The following is a 21,862-nucleotide window of genomic DNA, read 5'->3' as shown; positions in this document are numbered from 1 at the left end:
TCTGAATGACTTCTCTTGAACATATCGGCGACACTGATGTGATGGATTGGTAGCATTAACCCCAAATGTGGATGGTATGATGGGACCATGGTGATGTGACCGGTGAATGAAACAACCCAACCCGACTCGGACACGGAGTGGAAGTGTCATGTTCAAGAGAGACTTGCTACCAACAAAGTTTCTTCAAGTTTTCTTCCCAATTTTCCCCAGTCATTGCTGACCAGTACCTCTTTATTTTTGTCAAGCTTGAGGAGGATAACATATGCTTGTTCTATAATTTTCCCTTTGGGCAAACCCATCGCTATGTTTTAACGAGCCTAGTGATAGTGAAACTCGTTCTTGTCTATAGACAAGTTTGTCGCTATTTAAACTTTCAATGAGTTTAACGACAAAGATAACTCGGTCCTTTTCAATTTTAGAGAGTCTGAAAAGGAACGTAAAGGTAACTCCAAAATTCCTTTTTCGTCATCTAATCCCTTAAGTCCGAAAAAGTATAAAGCAATACAGAAGGGATGAATTTTCGATACTTTTAACGAGCCGAACAAAAAAAGCGCTCGATCTTTTTGTGTAATAATCTCTCAGGTCTAAAAAGATTAAAATCTAGAGAAGGGATAGCACTTCCGGTCCCTTTAACAAGCTGGAGAGGCCAATGGCTCGGCAATCTTTTCATATTTTACGAGTTAGTTGAAAAGAGCTTAAAGGAGACTTGTCTTTTGAGGAACGAGTGATAAAATGGGTAGCAACTGATTCTAGGTAAGGTTTGGAATTTTCCAATCATGGCAGTGTTACAAGGATGGCTAGTGAGATCACTCTTCGCAGCTGTTCCTCAAAATGGGTAAACAATCAAATGGAGGTGAATGATCGGCCAATGCAAAAGTGGAGGTGATGGTGCAAACACGACCAAGGCTTTAATGGCTGAAGTACAACATTCATGATGGTCATTTACCGGTGAATAGTTCATTTTTTAACGAGCTTAAACGCGGGGGGAAACATTTGCTCATGTCTTATGTTTATTTTTTAACGAGCTTGAACCTTGCAGTAACATTGCTCGAGGCAGGTTTATTTTTTAACGAGCTTGAACCCTGCAGTAACACTGCTCGTGATAATTTTGTATGCCCCCAGCATAATAACACAAATCAAGGTGCATGCCCCCCAAGCTTCATTGCATTCAACTCAGTGGTTGGAATGAAGGTTTACCTTTGAGATTTGGAAAGGGGATTTGTTTCATTTTTTAATGAGGTTGACACAGTAAAAGAACTATCCTCATGACTCCTTGTTTCATTTTTTAACAAGGTCGACATGAGATAAGAATTGTCCTCAGAATCCACTGTATTTACAGTATTTGATAGAAAATCAAAAATTGATGGATGATTAAGGTTGCTGGAATAATCTTCGTGGTAATCCGGAAGATGGGAGCGATGGTGGTAATCTTCCCATGGTGCCTCTCCTATCATCATTGAAGAGGTGCCATATTCCTTAGACCTATCTATCCAAACACTCGATGAGCGTTGATTTGGGTTTGCCCCCCAAGCCAAGAAAATTGATTGCTACAATATTTCTAAAATGGCGATGATCCATGCTGACAAAATGTTTAGGAATCTTCCGAATCCATTAGATATAGAAGATTTCATATTGTAGGTTTCCACTGTGGCCACTTCCGCCAAATTACTCGGAGGCGGTAGGGCAAAAGTACCCATTAAGGCAAGGTCTTTTAGGAGGCCTACTCCAATATTTTGAAGCGAATGATTGCTTCCATGGATCATTGGAATGCTTCCCATAACTTGTGAACTATTGGGGAGAAATGTTTGTTGGTCAACGATTGTAATTCCTCCTTGAAAAGGAAATGCAATATTCCTAAAATAGGTCGACACAACTGCGGCCATGGCATATATCCAGGGCCTTCCCAGCAGGATGTTGTAATCGAGGTTTCCGTCGATTACTTCAACATCTATTTCTACTGTTTTTCCCCCTAGTTCAACTTGAAAGTTACTTAAAATCCCATATGGAGTGTATGATCGTCCATCAAATGCTTTTAACATTGTTGATGATCGCGACAAGGGTGGTGAGCCTAAATTTTTCCAGCAACTCATCGACATAATACATGTAGATGCCCCCTCATCAATAATTGTTCGATGAACAATTTTGTTGAGGGCTTTCACTTGAATAAGGAAAGCTAGTTGAGCTAGTAACTGAGGGTCATATCCTTTATGATCAAAGGCCACAAGATTGGAATCCATTGGTTCAATCCCACCTATTGCTGATAATAAAGCTTGCTTTTGGGAGGGGCAATTTTGTGGTACCTCAAGTGTCGACATAGCGGACGGTGATTGGGCCAGGTCCTCTATTATATTATAATTCTGTGCTACTTTTGCGCGAGGATTAAATGTCAATTTGTGTACTACTCCCTTTTGGCGAATTTATCATTGGTTCAGGAATGATGAGTGGCACAACTTCGATCAAAGTTGTTGTTGAACTACTAGGTTGTTCATTAGCCTTGTTATTCAACAACTATGGATTCCCGTAATCTTTATTCCTTGTCAAAACATCATTTTGCTGCTTTGAGATAGACAACATAAGCACTTAGGATCGGGAAGCATTTTGATTAGCAACCAGTTTAGTTCCCGGGTTTGGAAACGAATCAGTCAATAATGCTGAGGTTTTTAAACTCTTAAAGAGTTTCTTAACTTCAGCTTTACGTGGACAATCTCTCGTCCGATGATCCTCATTGCATATATGACACCCCGTAGGGGGTTTCCTTTGCCCATAAGGGTTTGCAGAAGGTTTTTCAGGAGATGACTCATCCTGCTTCTTTTTTCTCCCTTTATTTTTCTTCTTACCCCCTGGTTGCTTCAGTTGTTTGCCCTTGTCGGTCGACACGGCATTTACTTCCGAGGCAAGAAGTTCCTCATTTGCATTATGACTAGAAATCTTACAGGCCTTTTTAGATGTAGCCTTTGTCGATTTCGTGTCTATTGCGCCAATCACGCCATCGTCAGCATGAGAGTCATTGCTTGATTTAGGAGGAGGAGAGACTGAGAATTCTGGTCTAGGAGCATCAGGTATTTTAATGTAGAGCGTGCCGGACTGAGTGTAAATCAAGTCCAAATATTGCGCACGAGTGATAACTTGCTCTTCGGTGACGACTCCCCCTTTTTCCACATCTTCCGTGATGGAAGGCAATAATGACTTAATAAACCATTCAGCTAAAAGCTGATCGGGAACATACGTTTTCACCATTCTACGACGACGTCGCCACTCATGTATATGATCAAATATGTGAGTGGTCGTTGTTTGTTTGAAATTGATAAGAAGTTCGGTTCCCGTTTCGTACCTTATCGGTAATTAAAAATGGGTTAAAAAGGTTGTGGCTAGGGTACTGAAGTTGTCGAATGAAGCTCTAGGCATTTCGATATACCATTTTGCTGCCAGACCAGTTAACGTCCTCTGAAAAAGGCGAAGCCTAATCGAATCATCGTTTATGGTGTTTGATGAACACCACAGATGAAAGGTCGTCACATGATTCGATGGATCTTCACCCGGATTTCCATTAAATTTAGGAATATCTGATGGAATTTTATGCGGAATCGCTGGACACCAAGGGGCATAAGCAATTGGATCATTCTTTAGCCGGTTTAGATCTGGTAATTCTAGAGTTGCTATAAAGGGCAACTGTTGATTCAGGTTAGGCGAAGCATACCCAGGATAAGATGGAATCGCCTGAGCAGTGGCTCTTTGCATACCAGCATAATGTATTTGATGCTGGCAACTTTGACAAGGTTGATGGGCACAACCATTATAATATGGTTGTTGATAACCACTTTGGAAATGTGGTTGCCCATTACTTACAAAGACTTGTTGCTTAGGTCCTTGATATGATTGCTGGAATGGCAGTTGTTGAGATTGAATCAGCCATGGTTGTTGGACCATTTTTTGTTGCCCAATACTGGATGATTGACCAAGATGAGAAGTCATAGTACTTGTTTGAGCCTGAGTGGCTCCAGATAAGGAGGCACTAACCTGAGGTTGTGATTGAGTCGTTGAGACAAGAGGCTGTTGTATTGCAACCTGAGAAACTTGGGGTTGACATACAACAGGTAGCGCTTGTACTTGCGACGCAGTCACCATAGCAGGTATAGTGGGAATATTCGACACAGGGTGGACTGGTTGCATTGAATATATAACCCTTGGTTGTTGAGGCAGTATTGGTACCCAACCGCTGGATGTAATTCCAGTTTGACCTGAACTTTGTTGTAAACTCCCATATGGTTGTTCTCTGGGAGGGAACAATGAAAAGGTATACTGCCCTCCATATGGCAGAAATCCAGTACTTAAAGGGTAGATTGGCCTTTTAAGAAACATTGGATCAATTTGTTGAGTTTCAACATAAGAAATACTAAATGATAATCCGGATGAAGAAATAGGAACTGACCATGTCGTTGAAACAGTCCCTGATTGGACTCCGGCTTGTTGTTGATAACTTGCCGGGACAGATGGTATACCATCGAACATTGTTGGAGTAGGTTTTGCTGCTGCTGTGTCAGATGACACAGTCCTAGATGTTGACGGTTGTTCAGACATATCTAGTCTATCCAAAATATTTCCTAGCGATTCTATAAGAACTTGCGATGAAAGGAGACTAACTTCGAAGACCAACAAGGGAAAGGTGATGATTATTCCGTTTAAAATAAATTTTAGATGCTTTTACACAACTTGTTTTTTCAATTTTTAAGAGTCAAGAAAAAACAAAAGATGACTCTAGTCGACTTCGATTTTTAATGAGCTTGAAGTGACAAGTGCTCAGATGGACCTTTTCCGTTAAGGATTCTGAAAAGGAACGAAAGGGACTACTCTGGAAATCTAGGTAGAGGGATTAGCAAACCAATCGCAAAACTGCAGAATACTTTTTATGGTACGGTAGTCAATCTTCCCGAATGCTGTGTTCAGTGCATTGCGATTGCTGGGGCGGCAGACACGGCTTCCTATGGATAAAGGATTAAGCCTATTGTGGTCTCCCAAAATATACTCGAAGGTACGTGGGAGCACAAGTCTGTACTGCCACTTATCATCTCAAAGTGGAGGAATCACCCAACCATCAGTGAGAACAACAGTTACCAGGCTTTACGATGCCGGAATACGTCTCTAGCCTAGACTTCTGAATGTTGTGCGTTAGGTTCCAAAGCGTTGTTAGATTCATTGAATTTATTTTATAGTTGATCTTGTTTATGAAGTTTTCCTTTCAGGTTCACCACGAGATGTAGATGTAATTCCTAAAATGCAATCTAATATGATAAACAAACTTTTTATCTTCTTTTTGCAATGAAAATCCTAGCTACTAAGGAAACGAAAGATAGAATCTTTTCACAAAGAGCAAAGAGCACACTCTAAATGCACTTTCCTAAATCAAGCCAATCAGACTGTCTATATGCAAATGCACTTGCATGTAATTCTTTTCGAATTTCTTAGTATATGAATGCTAAAAATAAAGTTGATGCACAAATATGAATTTATTTTTAAGCGACAAATATCAACAAGTTTCTTTTCGAAATAAAAAATGGAGACGATCACAACACCTTACGATTTTGAAATGAATACTTGTTCTTGACACTAGAAAATTACAAATTCAGACCAAAATCAATAGTAACAGGATAATCGACCGTCAATAGCAATCAAACTCTTTCCTACGATTGAAATCGACACTTGCGACAGTTTCAAATCAAAGGACAACAGTACGATTATGCTACTTTTGCAAAGGAGAACTAAAAATGACTCAACAAACACACAAAAACATCTACAGTTATTTTGTACAAAGGAGGCGGAATAACAGCAAGGAAAAGGGGTTTCAAACAGACATATACTAATCACAGGCAGCAAAATTCAAGAATAGAACTGGAAAGAATGAATCACAGAAACCAAAACTGCACAGAGCCGAGTCTGATCAGCGCACCTGTAACACAGAGAATTTGAAATGCAGCGCACCTTGTCCACTCGGGAAGTGCGCTGAAGTTTAGATTCTCTAAACAATACCTGCGCTGGGCCAGAAACGAGACTCTGTTTGGGTTCCGGGTCACAGTTTGCAGTTCAGTTCTTGGGTTTTGGCCGAACAAAAAGCAATTAGTAATGCAACAATCAGGGGTAGTGTTGTGGGGAAAAATGCCTATGTAGGACGATCCTATCCACCTAAGGTGTGACAGTGCCTTAGCAACAAACGAGTATAGCTATACTGGTTTCTTCCTTTATGAAATGTGAAAGAAGAGAGATCAATAGACTTACCGGTGTCTTCCGTTTGTCCCTCGATCCAATCTCCCTTCTCTTTGGGTGTTCACAGCTACTTGCCTTCTTGCTTGTGCAGCTACAACTTCCGGCAAGATCACAAGAGAACAACTACTTGCGACAAGAGAACAGCTACGTGAGACAAGAGAAGAACACTACACAAAGACAGATATTCACATTCATAACTAATTTAGGATTAGAAATAAATCAAATACACTAATACATTCATACATCAAAATACATCAGCATATAGGAGAAACCAAGATAGCTTTATTGATGAATAACAAGTTTCAGGAAGAGATACAACCCAGAGGGCTCCAATCTAGCATCTCCTTCCCAACAAATGGAATTCCTATCTTCAGCCCCTTCAAAGCATTAAACACCCAATGATTCCAGTCTCAAACCAACAACAATTCTTTGCAATAATAAAATTATAGCCTCCCAGATCTCATGGAGGAGAGATCCATATATAGATGTTTGGAGAGAGGATGAGTCAGCTTGATATCTGACTAGTGTCCTCTCCCTCTATCAGTTCTTGAGTCCACTTGGAGGTTCTTGCTTCCACTTGGAGATTTGGAACCTCTTACTCATCACCAGTCGAATTCCTTGAGGCAAGTGTCATTTTGGAAGCTTCCTGAGCATTGACACCTTGAGGAATGATTCTGCCACTTGTCCAAACTCGCTCAGCGTAGGTAGCTAGTGTTGGAGTTGACATTCAACGCAGGTAAACAGTGGAGCCACTGACATTCAGCGCAGATGGTCAATGGAGCAGTTGACATGATCCTGAATTGACTTGTTTTTGAGCAGTTTCAGGTGGAGAACTTTTGTGAATTGTTGTGGTTTGTTAGCCTTGTTCCTCTAGGGGTAGGAACAACATGTTTAGGGACTTTGGATCCCTTAGATTATGGACATTTCATGCTCAATGCTGTAAGGCACAAAAATGTCTATAACAGTTGCCCCTAAAGTATAAGGTTGTTTATCGGGCGAAATGCTTTATCAGTGGGATCCAAAGTTCATCCAATGCTGGGAGGAGACCTGTAATACAATACAATACAATACATTATTTTTCATACTGCTTTCATGATCTAGCTGAGGCGGGCATTCCCATGCTCAGCTTTATAAATTCATTTTTCTGTACATAGAACAGACAATTGTCTGATGATATACTGATAATTTTGATGAAATTATCATCCTTTGAGTAGGATGATTATCTGTTGCAATGATGTACATGTCAATGTCTTTATCTTTCCTGAATATATATCGCAGCCCGAATGGATGAAACTAGATCCAGGGTCTTCAAACTCGTTCGATCTTCACTCTAAGTACAAGTCGATCCATGTGATAATTGTTCTGAAGTCGAACATGGAAAGACATCGCTTGATTACCAGTTAATGATGTAAATCGTTAACAAGCACGAGAGGAATCACCGATAATGATAATGACCCTCAAGGTACTGCAGTACAATTCACGTGGTGTGAATAAAGGACTTGGCGTCAAACACCACGCAAAATCTTTCGGTCGAAGGTCATTGATGTATACCTGTCGCCGGAAGTGAGAAACTTGCCATTGTGGCATGCAAGCTTCAAAGTACTGAAGGGGGTGTTCCTAGATCAACTTCTTGGATAATGAGCTGACGTCGACAAGAAGCGATCCGTCACAGGAGGCCCTTAATGAATCCCACATCAGTGACACGGAATGGAGCTAATGATTTTAATGGAGGTGAAAATGATCTGTGACATATGATCCAGGGTGGCGGTCATGAATGGATGAAGGATAATGTATGGCAGTGGATGGGACATGGTTGAATCTTTCTGAACGACTTCTCTTGAACATATGGCGACACTAATTCGATGGATCGGTAGCATTACCCCAAATATGGATGGTATGGCGAGACCATGGATGTGACCGGTGAATGAAACAACCCAACCCGATTGTGGTACGGAGAAAAAGTGTCATGTTCAAGAGCGACTTGCTACTATCAAAATTTTCTTTAGTTTCTCCCAATTTTTCCCCAGTCATTGCTGACCAGTACCTCTTTATTTTTGTCAAGCTTGAGGAGGATAACATATGCTTGTTCTATAACCTGCCCTTCGGGCAAGCCCATCGCTATGTTTTAACGAGCCTAGCGATAGTGAAACTCGTTCTCGTCTAAAGACAAGTTTGTCGCTATTTAATGATTTTAACGAGTCTAACGACAAGGATAACTCGGTCCTTTTCATTTTTAGAGAGTCTGAAAAGGTACATAAAGTCAACTCCAAAATTCCTTTTTCTTCATCTAATCCCTTAAGTCCAAAAAAGTATAAAACAATACAGAAGGGATGAGTTTTCAATAGTTTTAATGAGCCGAATAAAACAAGCGCTCGATCTTTTTGTGCAATAATCCCTCAGGTCCAAAAAGATTAAAATCTAGAGGAGGGATAGCTCTTCCAGTCGCTTTAACGAGCTGGAAGGCCAAAACTCGGCAATCTTTTCATATTTTACGAGTCAGTTGAAAAGAGCTTAAAGAAGACTCGTCTTTTGAGGAACGAGTGATAAACAGGGTTAGCAGCTGATTCCAGGTATAGCTTGGAATTTTCCAATCACGGCAGTGTCACAAGGATGGCTAGGTGAAATCACTCTTCGCAGCTGTTCCTCAAAATGGCTAAACAATCATATGGAGGTGAACGATCGGCCAAATGAAAAGTGGAGGTGACAGGTTCAAACACGACCAAGGCTTTAATGGCTGATGATATTACATTCACGGTGGTTATTTACCGGGTAGGTTCATTTTTTATTTTAAAATGAGCTTAAAAACTGGAGGAAACACTTGCTCATTGCTTATGCTTATTTTTTAACGAGCATGAAGTCCGCGCTAAAACTGCTCGAATCTTGCGTTTATTTTTTAACGAGCATGAACTTTATGCTAAAACTGCTCGAATACCCAGTCATATGATAAGAGTGTCTCATCAAGATTCTATTTTTTATGGAGCTTCATCTCACTAAGCTTTGCTCCGGATCCTTTCGTTATGCAAGTTCGGAAACGACTAATCCTACGAGTTTAAAGGGAGGACCTAAAAATTTAAAAAAATAAATAGCCGCCCCTTGCTTGCACTCCAAAAGGTTTGCATGCCCCCAGGCATAAAGTACGATTTCAAGGTTACCCCTCAATTTGCAGATAAAACATTCGTTTTACCGGGAGAGGCCTACCTCTTTCAGGCTACCCAAAGATTGTTTTGTTATTCTTTCAACAAATCACTTCTTCGGCGATGTCTACCGAGATAAACAAAGGTGAGTGACGAGACCCGCCCTCTCACATAACTTTGACAAGAGAATCTTATTCCAGAACAACCCCTCTTCCAACCACGGACGGGGTACGGACTAGTCATATTCTCCTACGGAAACCTACTCTATACCCAAAGTTTTCCTGCCGAAGCAGACCAGGATGCATGCCCCCTGGGTTCCAGCCATATCCTCCCAGATTACTCGCGCTCATCAGGAGGACAGACCGTGGGTTGAGACACTTCTTGCATGAATAGACCATTTAGGGATGGTACATGACTATTTGCGATGCGTGACCCGGGAAATGAAAGTTGGTCTACGAGCTTGACCATTCTTCCTCCATGCGGAAAACACATTACTCTAAAGAGTGAGGAGACTATAGCTCCCATGCAATATATATAGTCTCGTCCAAGGAGTAGGTTATAATCCAAGGGTCCTTGAACGACCATCACATTCATTTGAACGGTCTTCCCTTTCAATGTTATAGGCACATTGGGGAGGATCCCTATAGGTCGACTGGTTCCTTTATCAAAACTTGATAGACTTCTCATTTCAGGTAAAAGCGCTGGTGAACCAAGCGCTTTCCAAGAAATAGAGGAAAGGATACTCACAGATGCCCCCTCATCAATGATAGTGCCAGCCATTACCATTCTGTATATTTGAATGATAATTCTGAATGGTATGCTTGCTGGCAACCGGGGTCTCCCTAGTTGGTTCCAGTCAAAGGACACAACCAGGTTGCTTGGTGGTGGGACCGAATAAACGGCCCGATATCACTCTGACGAACTTCCTTCCCGCGATAAAGGAATGGGGGCATTACCCCTTTGTTCATCAAAGTCAGTGTTAATGAAGAGGATTTGGACGGTGTCGTCTTTATTCTCCTCTGTGATGGTATCATTCGAAGATAGAGCCTCTGAAGGAAAAACCGGGTCAACTGCCGTATCAACCTTTTGACTTTCGTCGGGCATGGATCCAGACGGTTCATCTTCAATGATAGGTGCTTCGGCTGACCACCTGGGCGGGCTAGCCGGGTTCTCAACTAGTGAAGGACTTGGCAGGAGTTTTTGATATCCAGGAGGAAGTTGCGCTCGTAAAATCGGGCGATCTTCCAGAACTCTTTTAGCCTCGTCTAAGAAGGGACAATGGTGGATGGCGTGATCGCCTTCACACAGTTTGCAGGGAAATCTAAGTTTCCCTCTCTGTCCTGTGGCTTCACTTTCACTAGTTGACGATGAGCAGTCAACATGGCTATCAGAGGTTGATGCTACCGAATTGTGCAAATGGGGAGACCAGTCCCTTAGTATTCGAGGGATACAGGGACAATCTCTATGGAAGTGGTCTCCCTTGCATATGACGCATGGTGATTTAGGCCTGGTCAGTGCTGTGTGTGGATTTTTGTCAGACGACTCTCATTTGCCCCTAGTCGCCTTTGGCTCCTTCTTCTTCTTTTCTTTCTTCTTCTTCTCCTTCTTCTCCTTAGGAGCCTGGTTTTTGGTTTTACCAGTTCCGTCAAGCGAAGAGGAGGGAGGAGAGGAAGATGAAGTAGAAGGCTGGTGGGCAACTCTGGTTTGGTCTGACTGTTGACTCGACTGTTCAGGAATGGTGACACTCTGAACGACATTGGTTTAAAAGAGCCAGACTGGTAGGCCAATTGTCAGTCCTGGAAGCGACAATGTGGCCATGTGGGGCGCACCAACATCTCCCCAAGAGGAGAAGGGACTAGGATTTCCACCAAGGGGAATTCCTTGGTTGGTGTGCTCCATCTTTCAACCTAAAGATCAACGCAGGAATTAAAGGGTGATTGTTCCGTTTAAAATAAATTTTAATGAAGCTTTAGACACAACTTGCTTTTTCACTTTTAAAGAGTCGAGAAAAAGCTAAAGATGACTATAGTCTCCTTCGATGTTTTAACGAGCCCAAAGCAACAAATTCTCGGATGGACTTTTTCTGTTATAGAGTCTGAAAAAGGCCAAAAGAAACTGCTCTGGAGTTCTAGGCAGAGGGTGTGCCAAAATTTTCGCAAAACTGCAGAATACTTTTTAAGGTACGGGCGGTCGATCTTCGTGAATGCTGTGTTCACTGCATTGTGATCAGTAGGGCGGTCGACACGGCTTCCTAAGGATAAAGGATATATTCCTATAGGGGTCTCCCAATATATACGCGATGGTACGTGGGAGCACAATCCGTACTAGCGCTATCGTCCCTCAGGAGGAATCACCCACCTTCCACGAGATCGACAATCACTAGGCTTAACGACGCCGGAACACGTCTCTAGCCTAGACCTCTATGTTGTGTGTTATGTTACAAAGCGTTGTTAAGTTCATTCAATTTATTTTAGGTTAATCTTTTTAAAGTTTGCCTTTCAAGGTTCACCACGAGATGTATGATACAAATTCCTAAATGCAGTCTAAAGATGATAAGCAAGCTTTATATCTTTTCAACTTTGAAAATCCTAGCTACTAAGGGAAAAGAAAGACACCATCTTTTCTCAAAGAGCAATCAGCACACTCTAATGCAATTTTCCTAAATCCAACATGCAAACTATCAAATGCAAAATGCACAATGCAGGTGTTTGTTTTCCACTTTCTTAGTATTGATGCCTACAAAGAAAGCTTTTTGTACAACTTTGAATTTTCTTTTAAATGATCAATACAAACAAGTTCACTTTTTCGAAATCAGAGAAGATAGAAGAGATTACAACACTTAACGATTTTCGAAATAAAGACTTGTTTTGACACTTAAAAGAGACAAATTCAAACCAATAAGAAAAAGTAAATGTATAATCAATCTGCAAACAGCCAATGAACTTTCTTCTAAGATCACAATCAATCAGATCTGAATCAAAGGCTACAGGATGACTACTTTACTCATGCAAAGGAAAACTGTAAATGATGCCACAAACACATAAAAACACTCACAGTCTTTTTGTACAAAAGGAGGCGGAATCTAAGTAAAGAAAAGGAGTTATCTGACTGGTACCTATGCTGGTTAAAGGCTGCAAAAAACAGAGATCAAAACAGGGCAACAGAGAGCAGAGAACCCCAGCTGCACAAGGCCAAACTGGTTCAGCGCAACCTCAACACTGAGGATTTGACATTCAGCGCAGGTAGCCTTCACGGGACCTGCGTTGAAATGCAGACTGCCTTCACAGCAGTTGCGCTGAAGGAGAAACTCTCGTTTCTCCTGGGTTCTGGGTCACAAATTGCTCAAAAATCAACAGTTTCAGGCCAAATCAGAAACACAAGCAAGGTATAATCAAAGGGATGCTTTGAAGGCTACTAAGATCTATCACAAGGATCATCAAATCATTTGTGGATCCATTGTTTAGATCATAGACAAGTCCAGCAACTGGATCAAAGCAACAACTTTCTACTTTGCATTCGGGAAAGATGCAGTTCGATTGTTGCTGTCAAGTCTATGATGCAAACAAATGATAGAAACACAAATGAAATGAATAAACAAATTCTCCCCAGTGGAGTCGCCAATTTGTTGTGGGGAAAAATGCCTATGCAGGACGATCCTATCCACCTAAGGTGTGACAGTGCCTTAGCAACAAACGAGTACAGCTATACTGGTTTCTTCCTTTATGAAATGTGAAAGAAGAGAGATCAATAGACTTACCGGTGTCTTCCGTTTGTCCCTCGATCCAATCTCCCTTCTCTTTGGGTGTTCACAGCTACTTTCCTTCTTGCTTGTCCAGCTACAACTTCCTGCAAGATCACAAGAGAACAGCTACTTGCGACAAGAGAACAACTACTTGAGACAAGAGAAGAACACTACACAAAGACAGATATTCACATTCATAACTGATTTAGGATTAGAAATAAATCAAATACACTAATACATTCATACATCAAAATACATCAGCATATAGGAGAAACCAAGATAGCTTTATTGATGAATAACAAGGTTCAGGAAGAGATACAACCCAGAGGGCTCCAATCCAGCATCTCCTTCCCAGCAAATGGAATTCCTATCTTCAGCCCCTTCAAAGCATTAAACACCCAATGATTCCAGTCTCAAACCAACAGCAATTCTTTGCAATAATAAAATTTCAGCCTCCCAGATCTCATGGAGGAGAGATCCATATATAGATGTTTGGAGAGAGGATGAGTCAACGTCAGATCTGACTAGTGTCCTCTCCCTCTATTAGTTCTTGAGTACACTTGGAGGTTCTTGCTTCCACTTGGAGATTTGGAACCTCTTACTCATCACGAGTCGAATTCCCTGAGGCAAGTGTCATTTTGGAAGCTTCCTGAGCATTGACACCTTGAGGAATGAGTCTGCCACTTGTCCAAACTCGCTCAGCGCAGGTAGCTAGTGTTGGAGTTGACATTCAACGCAGGTAGACAGTGGAGCCACTGACATTCAGCACAAATGGTCAATGGAGCAGTTGACATGATCCTGAATTGACTTGTTTTTGAGCAGTTTCAGGTGGAGAACTTTTGTGAATTGCTGTGGTTTGTTAGCCTTGTTCCTCTAGGGGTAGGAACAACATGTTTAGGGACTTTGGATCCCTTAGATTATGGACATTTCATGCTCAATGCTGTAAGGCACAAAAATGTCTATAACAGGTAGATCTAAGGAGGATCTAGGAGCTATCACAAGGGAAATCAGATATTTTGTGAATCAGTTGTTTAAATCATAAATAGATCCAGTAGACGGATTGAAGTAGCATTTATCTACTTTTCATTTGTTATGGAAAATGCAGTTCGAATACTACCTGTAAGTTTATGAAATAGACAACAAGGAATGATAAACAAACAAACTAATTCGTCCCCAGTGGAGTCGCCATTTTGTTACAAGGAAAAGTGTCTATATAGAACTGCTCTATCCCACTAAGGTGTGACAGCTGCCTTAGAAATAAACAGAGAAAGGCTACTTTTGTTTTTCCTTTATGAATTATAGATAGAGAGGAACAGAAAGACCAACCTCTGTCTTGCGCTAATCTCCTGATTTGATCCCTCTCTTCTTTGATAGTCCTCAGCTACCTGCTCCCTTGCACGCCCAGCTTCACAAAGTGCCTGTAAGATAACAGAAGCATAGCACTATACAAAGACATGGATCTATAATTATAAACAATCTAGGATCAGATGTAAATTGACCATACAAATGTAACAAGCATCAATGACACAAAAGCATGGAGGAAAACTCAAATAGCTTTTATTGATAAACAAGAAAAGAGCCAAGAGGAGTTACAACCAGTTGTTCTGACCCAGCATCAACCTCCCAACTAAAAAGCCCCTCTTCACCTCAAACAAAGCTTAGATCACCCAACAATCTGATGTTTGTCTCAAGAAACCAACAAAAACTCCTTACAATATGCAAACTTCCAGCCTCCAACCTTCTGGATCTCTAGGATGAGAGATATATATATAGATATTTTCAGAGGTGTGAGTCAGCTCTGGGTTTTTGATTAGTGTCTTCTCTCTGATAGTTCTTGCTTCCACTTGGAGATCTTATTGATCTCTTACTCATCCTTGGGCATTTCTAAGAGGCAAGTGTCATAGGAGAAGTTTCTGGAAGATTCCATGATCATCCACCTCGCAAACTATCTCTGCCAATTGTATTTTCTCGTCCATCGCACCCCATAGAAGGGCTTTTTGAAATGCAACGCACTTCCCGTTTGTACAAGGTGAGATGCATCGCACCCTGGCCATGGAACAAGTGAAATGATCCTGTTTTGACCAATTCTGAGCAATTTTTAATGGAGAACTTCTGGGAGAAGCTGTAATCTGTTGACCTTGTTCTTTTAGGGGTTAGAACAACACTTTTAGGGACTTAGGAGCCCTTGATTTATGGACATTTCATGCTTGGGGTTGTAGGGCCCAAAAAAGTCTATAACAACAACCCTTTCAGTACTTTGAAGCTTGCATGCCTCAATGGTAAGTTTCTCACTTTCGGCGACAGGTTTACGTCAATGGCCTTCGACCGAAAGATTTTGCGTTGTGTTCAATGCCAATTCCCTTATTCACACCACGTGCGTTGTACTGTAGTACCTTGAGGGTCATCATCATTATCGGTGATTCCTCTCGTGCCTGTTAACAGCTTACATCATTCGCTGGTAATCAGGCGATGTCTTTCCATGTTCGACTCCAGAACATCTCTGACATGGATCGACTTGTACTTTGAGTGAAGATCAAACGATATTGAAGACCCCGGATCTAGTTCCATCCATCCGGGCTGTGATATATATTCAGGAAAATAAAGACATCAAATGTACATCATTACTGCACAGATAATCATCCAATCCGAGGGATGATGGCTCTACCAGAACCATCAGTCTGCACTTAGACGATTTTCTGTCTTATGTTCATGAAAATGAATTTATAAAGCTGAGCATGGGAATGCCCGCCTCAGCTAGATCATGAAAATATTATGAAGATAATGTATTGTATTGTATCTTATTACAGGTCGTCTGCCAGCTCGAAAAAACTTCAAATCCTCGTGATAAAGCATTTCACCCGACATCAATAGATTAACGACCTCATGCTTTAGGGGGCAACTGTTACAGACATTTTTGGGCACTACAACCTCAATCATAAATGTCCATAAAACAAGGGCTCTTAAGTCCCTAAAAGTGTTGTTCCAGCCTCTAAAAGAACAAGGTCAACTGATTACATCTTCTCCCAGACGTTCTCCATGAAAAACTACTCAAAACTGGTCAAAACTGGACCATCTCACCTACTCCATGGTCAAAGTGCGTTGCATCCCACCTAAATACACACGGGAGGTGCAATGCATACTGAAAAGCCCTTCTATGGGGTGTGATGGGTGAGAGTGGACAAATGGCAGGGTCAATCTGCAAGGTGGAGGATCATGGAATCTTCCAGAAACTTCTCCTGTGACACTTGCCCCTCTGCATTCGCCCAGGGATGAGTAAGAGATCATCAATCTCCAAGTGGAATCAAGAACTATCAGAGAGAGGAAACTAATCAAATCTCAAAAACTGACTCACCCCCCTTGCAAACATCTATATATGGATCCCTCATCCCAGAGATCCAGAGGCTGGAATTTTGTATCTTGTAAGGAAGCGTTGTTGGTTTCTTTGTGTAACATCATAGTGTTGGGTGATCTAAGCTTTTCATGAGGTGAAGAAGGGCTTTCTTGTTGAGAGGATGATGCTGGGTCAGAACAATTGGTTTTAATACTCTTTGCTATTCTTGATTATTAATAAAGCTATCAAGTTTTCCTCCACATTCTTGTATTATTGATGATATACGCATTTTTGTGGTCAATATATATCTGGTCCTATATTGTTTATAATCGTAGATCTATGTTCTTGGATAGTATTATGCTGCTTTGATTCTACAGGTGCTCTTTGAAGCTGGGTTGACGAAGGAGCGAGTGGCAAAGATCTATTAGAAGGGAGAGGAATCAAGCAAGGAACCAAGCGCAAGACAAAGGTTGGTCTCCTTCTTTCCCATCTTATCTACTTCTCATAAAGGAAAACAAAAGTGACTTTAGTTTGTTTGTTTCTAAGGTAGCTACCAACCTTAGTGGGACTAGCAGCTCTGCATAGACACTAGATTTCCCAATAACACTTAGGCCTTGGCCTAGCCCCTGAAGAGAAATTAGCATATATTTTTCTCTTGAAACAATACAAAAGTGTCTTTGCATGGAATTAGGATGAACTCAAAACATACGACACCTGCATCATCCAACATACTATCCCAATGATTGATAATGAAAAACTTGTCCAACAGAAGTTGAGAAAGATCCATCCAAATTGAGAAAATCAGATTAAAGCTGAACTCAACAAGTTATTGAAAGCCAAGATAATCTTTCCCGTTAGACATTCTAAATGGATCTCCAATATGGTACCTGTTAGGAAGAAAAATGGAGATATCAGAATCTGCATTGACTTTCGAAACCTTAATAAGGCCCGCTATTAGTTTCAGTCTTTGCAGCCTTCCTCCAGTGATCAAACATGCTCTGACAAAGTGATTTTAAGGTGTCAAGGTCAAATTTTGTCATTTCAATGAGTCTTCAAGCAAAATTTGGTCACTAGGCATTAGGTCTAGGGTTTGATTTTACCCTTGTCAAAGTTGTCCAAATGTTGGTCCATGTCACCATTAATCTAAGTGTACCATCATTCAGAGAGTTTTCATTATCATGTCAAGTCCCACTGGGTCATTTTACACCTTGTTCATGCTTCAGTTGCGCACAGGTAAGGTCATTTCCCTCTCCTAGGGTTTTGAAGGCAATTTCTCTTGGACGGTCAAATCATTGGCAACACTTGTATCCTGATATTCATACACCTTCCCCTATCCTTAAAGTACCTTATCAAACACTTCCCATCACTGAGATCCCCCAAATTCATCATTTTCACACAAACCCTAGTTTCTTGCTACAACTTGGCAATTTTCTAGGTTGGACCTATGTTTTGCCTTTTTGGACCCCTTCCCCTCACTCAATTTTTGAGATTCCACTTTCCCCTACTTCCTAACATCCCTCCCTACTTCCCAAAATTTCCTCAAGAATTTAGAAGCTCCCTATCCCCTTCATTTCGCTTCATTTCGACAAATCTCTTGTTACACACATCGGGGCAGGTTACACTCAAATGATGTTTCTGAACAAGGAAAGAAGAATTTGGAGAAACGGAGAGAGGTTTTTGTCCACAACATTCCAAGGACTAAACATATCCTTCAAATTTTACATAGGTGTCATGGTTTTGGAGAAATTTCAAAAATACAATTGCCTCGGGAGAATTGATGCACCTCTGAAGTGACCTTCAGAAAATCAAGTTTTTACCTAGATATGTTGGCCAAATGACTTACTTGATGAGTCAAATGATAATTAGACATACTTATCTTTCCAATGAGCTATCATGAGCTCAATTTGGAGTTGAGGAAGGCATTCAAAAGTTGACTGCAACAGCAATCGTCCTTGAGGCAGCCTCATTTGGCACATTTTGACCAGTCTTGGGAGATTTGATATTTTACAGGGAAAATTAACTCCAAATTGAGAAATTCAGGTTGGGTTAGAAAGTAGACTCAAGGACCTTTCCAACAAAATATCCTACACCCAATTTGGACACTGGGAAGGCCTCCAAAAGTTGCCTGGAAAAGGGCGCAGTGGACAGAGGGAGCGCGACGCACTGGGAGAAAATTTCCAGTGTAAATTTACACTGGCGCGACGCACATAGAGAGTGTGGAGCACAAGGAAAAAAGGCCTGAAATTGTGCCAAATTGCCTCAAATTTCTTGTAAATCCCATCAAATTGCAAGGTATGCTCTATTAAATTACTTGTTCAGCAAATTTGATAAAAGATATGGTGGTTTTATGCCTATGATTGAAATGCAACAAAAATCATAAAGCAACCACAAGAAACACAAAAGGCCATTTTGCTAGGGTTGTGCCATTGTGTTGTTGCTGCCAGGGTTTAAAAACTCATTGTTTTATCCAAACATTGTGGAAGGGTCCAAGCCTACATCAGAAGAACAGGGATCACCATCACAACATAAGGCACCTTTGCAAGATGAGAAGCAATTCCATATTTACACTGATATAGTAAACTTGTGATATTTTTTGGGTAGAAAACATGGATTTTCTCCCTGTGTGCCGCGCCACTGGTGCGACGCTAAAATTATAGGGCTCCAATTGAGAAATGGCTTACATATTTGGATTCAGCATGGAAAATTACGACTATTGGTATCCGGGCAAGAGATTTGGGCAAGATATGGGTCTCCTAAAGGTCAAAAAACACCCAAAAATGGCATCTTTGCCACTTTTTTGACACACAGAAAGCAGTCTTGGGAGAATGGAGATTTGGAGGGGAAAATTAGCACCACGTTTGAAACTTCTAGTTGGGTTAGGAAGTAGACAGGACAGGCTTTCCATCAAGCCCACTTGGGCACATTTTTGACACCTACAAGTGCCCCAAAACAGGTCCCAAAGTAGCGCAACGTACAGAAAAATGGCGCGACGCACAGAGGAAAAAATTTCCAATTTGCTTCCGTTTCACGAAATTTCGGTTTGCGACTTCTCCAAGTGGGCCCGCTCATCTATACTTCGGTTTTTTTGCACCCAAGGCAGCATTTAAAGATTTTTTTCTCCAGATTGGCTTCTATCCAAGTGGCGAAAGAAGGCAAACAATCGCCCCAAGCCAAATGTCATGTTTGTAGCGCTGCACCTGTAGCTGATGGTTGGCTCTCCATCTCTATTTTGTAATGATTCGAGTAACTCCCTAACCCTTGGGAATTCTATCTCTTCCTCACACATTCTATATATTGTATGCAAGTTATTTGCAGAAGGTTGGTTGGCTTGTAACTTCTGGGAGACTGTGGGAAAGAAACTTTGTTTCTTCACTGTGTATTTTTTACAGAGAATTAATGAAAGGCAACGGCTCTGTTTCATGAGATTCTTGTGGTTGTGAATGTAGCGAATGTGTTTCTTATGATTTCATATGTATTTCATTATGTTTCATATTTCGATTCATGTTCATTTCTAGTGAAATTTTCTGAGTGAGAGTAGGTAGAATTCAATGTTATTGCTCTGCGTGTGGGAAAATTTCATGTTCAGTGTTTCTCTTCTGTTGAAAAGGATTCATGTCACTATGCCCTTTTCACTTTCTTCAGCATTCTTTTCATGCCGCGTTACCTCAAACTAAAATTGTTACATTTTCCGCCTACCTTGCCTCACGGAATAATATGTGCCTTTGTATTAAATTCTCTGTTCTTTGCTGAGTGCCAGTCCCATAACATCCCAGAAGCTCGGTCATTCATAAATTTGTTTCCAGAATCCCTATTCACTTACTAGCCTAAGGTAAATATTGCATTGTAAGTAATCTCATACCGTTTTTGATCATCTATTCACTGAGCGTGACTCGGAGAGAGCCCTCTCCTACTCTGGTAGGGCTAGCTACCAGACTGAGCGTGGTTTTTGGTTACCCCAATTTTTGCCTTCCTTCAGCCTAAGGCAGATTTAGGTGCTAACACCTGCCAAAAGGATAATTTTCCTTTACCTCCCATGGAACAAATACTGCAGCCAGTTGCGGGCTCAGAATTAATGTCATTCTTGGATGGTTTCTCAGGATACAACCAAGTGCTGGTACATCCCGACGATCAGTTGAAAACTACATTCAGAACTCAATGGGGCACGTATGCAGATCAAAAGATGCCATTTGGTTTGATTAATGCGGGTGCCGCATTTCAAAGAGCCATGGACATCGCATTCAAAGGGTTAGTTAATAAACCAGTAGTATTCTATTTGGATGATATTACTATCTATTCCAAGAAACGAAACAACCATCTCAGGGATTTAAAACAAATCTTCCAACATTGTTTAAAGTAAGGAATTTCGATTAACCTGAAAAAGTCCATTTTCGCATTAAGGAAGGAAAGCTTCTAGGATTCATAGTGTCAAAATCTGGAATTCACATTAATCCTGACAGAATCAAAGAAATTTCCGTAGTTCCCTTACCTCACAACAAGAAAGCCATGCAATCTTTCCTTGGCCAGATCAACTTTGTAAAGAGATTCGTTCCAGATTTTTCTAGAATCATGTCTCCTCTACAAGCCATGATTAAAAAGAACGCAAACTTTAAATGGGGCCAAGATGAACATGAGGCTTTCAATCTAATCAAACAAGCCATTATTAATGCTCCATCGTTAGCAACTCCAAATTTTTCCGATCCTTTTATTTTGTATACCTTCGCCTCAGATAGATCATATGCTGCGATACTCACTCAAGCAAATCAAAAGAAGGTTGAAGCCCCAATTTCTTTTTTCAGTTCCAATTTACAAGGTGTTGAAATGAATTATTCAGATGTGGAGAAACAAGCCTATGTTATTTTTAAAGCAATTAAATATTTCAGACCTTTCTCACTCAAGACACATACCAAGATCATAGTACCATTTCCAGCGGTAAGAAGTCTTCTAGTACAAAAGGATGTGGGTGAGAAAAGCGCAAATTTGGTTACTGACTTACAAGAATACGATGTAGAAATCAAACCAGCAAACATTGTAAAAGGTCAAGGCTTTTGCAAATTACTGGCAGGAGCATCGCTAATGCCCAAAAATCCATCTGAAGAGGTACAAGTATACGAGGTAAGCCTAAATGATGCTGAGTCATTATATGTTGATATTATTTATTATTTAAAGAATGGATATGCTCCTCCAAACCTTGATCACACTAAGAAAAGAGCCCTGAGGATAAAAGCCAAACAATATCAACTTGTAAATGACGTTCTTTTCAGAATAAATTATGATTCTATTCTACTTAGATGTCTTGAGAAAGCTGAAGCTGAAAAAGTTTTGCAGGAACTCCATGATGGGCCAGCAGGTGGACACTACGCTGGAGATGCAACTGCTCATAAGATCTTACACACAGGC

The sequence above is a fragment of the Pinus tabuliformis genome, chromosome 4_1 (genome assembly GCF_031772625.1).
Source record: "Pinus tabuliformis cultivar Carrire ecotype Pingquan chromosome 4_1, CPIR1, whole genome shotgun sequence".
Classification (NCBI taxonomy): domain Eukaryota; kingdom Viridiplantae; phylum Streptophyta; class Pinopsida; order Pinales; family Pinaceae; genus Pinus; species Pinus tabuliformis.
The sequence above is the reverse complement of the archived record's forward strand: the minus strand, read 5'-3'. Positions refer to the sequence as shown.